Source organism: Schistocerca cancellata, chromosome 5 (assembly GCF_023864275.1).
Source record: "Schistocerca cancellata isolate TAMUIC-IGC-003103 chromosome 5, iqSchCanc2.1, whole genome shotgun sequence".
NCBI classification, from domain to species: Eukaryota; Metazoa; Arthropoda; class Insecta; order Orthoptera; family Acrididae; genus Schistocerca; species Schistocerca cancellata.
The window spans coordinates 23848715-23851429 of record NC_064630.1 but is presented as its reverse complement, the minus strand read 5'-3'; the positions used below and the strand labels follow the sequence as shown (position 1 = coordinate 23851429).

The 2715-nt window shown below is 38.6% G+C and overlaps 1 non-coding gene across 1 annotated transcript; it reads left to right on the top strand.

Moving 5' to 3' along the window:
• Positions 1-359: 359 nt before the first annotated feature.
• Trnaa-cgc (transfer RNA alanine (anticodon CGC)) lies at positions 360-432 on the top strand. The gene has a single exon. It is a non-coding gene; the product is annotated as a tRNA-Ala (tRNA).
• Positions 433-2715: the final 2283 nt, after the last annotated feature.

The window sequence follows — 2715 nt, the reverse complement described above, 5'->3', positions numbered from 1 at the left end:
TATAAATCACAATGTAGCCGTAGTGTTCCATGTCAGAATGGGGCAAGTACAACATTGGGTAGTCATCATAAAATCATTAAGGGTATTAATAAAAAGTTCACAGATAATGGAGCACTTACAATACACAGATAAAGGGAAAACCTTTGTTCTATCTCAGGCTGAATATGAGGAATAATATTGTGTGAGCTATGTTTGATTCAACCAATAAATTTTGAACGGAAGTCAAGACTGCAGTTAAAGGTATGAATTTAGTACTGAATCAGGGCTTAAAACATAGAGTATTACCCATAAACCCAAGAACCCCTCCACTTAGAGTGACGCTGGAGACCAATAAGCAATGCGCCTCTTTCAGACTACCGAGCGAGGTGGCGCAGTGGTTAGCACGCTGGACTCGCATTCGAGAGGACGACGGTTCAATCCCGTCTCCGGCCATCCTGATTTAGGTTTTCCGTGATTTCCCTAAATCGCTTCAGGCAAATGCCGGGATGGTTCCTTTGAAAGGGCACGGCCGATTTCCTTCCCCATCCTTCCCTCACCCGAGCTTGCGCTCCGTCTCTAATGACCTCGTTGTCGACGGGATGTTAAACACTAACTAACTAATCTTTCAGACTGATTATTAAATCTATAGGTAGCCCAGGCCAAGATACCTTAACAGCATCCTCAATCAGCATTACTATTACTAGTGCTATATATTATTATTACTCTCAGGATTATATGGTCAGGAATCAGAAGGAAATTATAAAACTGTTGCGAGCAGCTAGTGTTCTGGAAGAAGCTACTTTAGATTCTTGAGAGCATGTATGCATGATGTTTAAGACTTGACTGACGATAACTTACACACTTTTTGTAATTTTGATGAAGTTTTGATGAAGTTGCTCACTTAAGTGTTGAAATACAACTGTTTCATGTTTGGGGAGAAAGTATGGCAGCAGGTTTGGCAGTAGGTACTATATTAGCCAACATTTACATGTCACACTTGGGGAAAAATTTCAAAATAATTGTCACTTACCCCTTGGCAGCCAGAGTCCGTTGGTGTGTGTGTGTGTGTGTGTGTGTGTGTGTGTGTGTGTGTGTGTTTTGTCTAATTCAGAAGAAGGCCATTTGGCCAACAGCTCACTTGTTTAGCAGTCTTTTTGTTGTACCTGTCTGCAATGCAACTTCCCCACTGTATGATGAATAGCAATCTGTCCTTTTCTTTTAATGCTAATATCTGAGTTTACTGTATCTGGTCCTGCCCTTACACCAGTGACTACAGGGTTATGCCCATGAGTTTCAGCATCACACCTTAAAGACTGAGCTCAATACAAAAAATTTCCCTTTCCCATTCCTACTGAGAAGAAAGCCATGCCATATGAAGCCCCACCTGTCGATAGGATCAACAAAAACTAAACTTATGTTCGACCCAGCACCTGACAGAAGCAACTGATTCGACACCATGTTGACCCAACTCACAGGCTGTTTGACTTGCCTTCACGAGGTACAGGCGATAAACACATATAAAAGTACAAGAAGCTGTACTAGCTTTCAGAGCTATTAATTCCTTCTTTGAGGAGGAAAGAGGGATAGGTTGGAGAAGTTTAAAACGGAAAGGCAGATCACTCAGAACCCCAAATGCGAGGACCCACATGTACTGAGTACAAGCGGAAACAAAGATAAAGGTGAGACAGCTGAGAGAGTAGGAGATCACTTGCAAATCTCTCTCTCAGATACATTTCCATGACTGCTGTCTAATGCAGAGGTAAAATGATGGATCTCTGCAGTGGGGTGCTCTTTTATAGATAACCAGTTTCAGACACTAGTATGAAGGCACATACAACTGTGATATTAATACTCTTAAAGTGTCTTCCCATGTAGAATCTACTCGCCCACTTAAAATAATTCTATTGATTGAGTTTGAATACAAAATCTTTTCACATCTAACAGTTCACGTGATTAAAAGCGACAGATACCTTTAGCAGTATACTATCTTCTTCATCATTACTACTTCTTGGTGAACTAAGACGAGAAGAAAATGAGCTCTGTCTCAGACTTTCACAGTAATCAGGTGATAAAGGTTTCTTCAGTTCTTGTGAAGTCATAAAATCAGGCTTACGATCTAAAAAATACAACAAAAATATGTAATGCATTTCTAAACATTGATTTGAGTCACAAAAATAATAATATCTAGTAACATATCAAAGAAAAATAATTTATTGGAAATGAAACACTTTACCAATGCAAGGAAGTTTCATTTGTTCATAAACAAATTCTGGAAGAATCCAGCATTCAGCCTCTTCGTTCCATACTGCTTGGCCCTTCACTCGTTCCAGATCACTAAAAATTAAATGTATGTATCTTGTTTTCAATAATTTATGTTTTTAATTTTTTGCTAAATTCTGTGGTGCAGTTTACATTAAAGAAACATAATGACAGTGAACAGGCTCATTAAAATAAAATAGTCATTTCTTAATTGAGAAGGAATAAATGTACAACAATGGAACTTCAAAAGTTCAAAAGATATTTATCATAATATAATTTTGTGAAAACTATTGTATGGCTTGTAAATAAAAGGGTATTGTATAGAGAACACTTGTATGACCCATCCTAGTATATTGCTCAAGAGTGGGGAGCTTGTGGGAAATGGGATACCAGCAGTGTGACAGCAGAATAGTGGCACAGCATAGATATACAATTTCCTCACTATTTATGGGTAAGCACAATGTACATTTCTTGTGT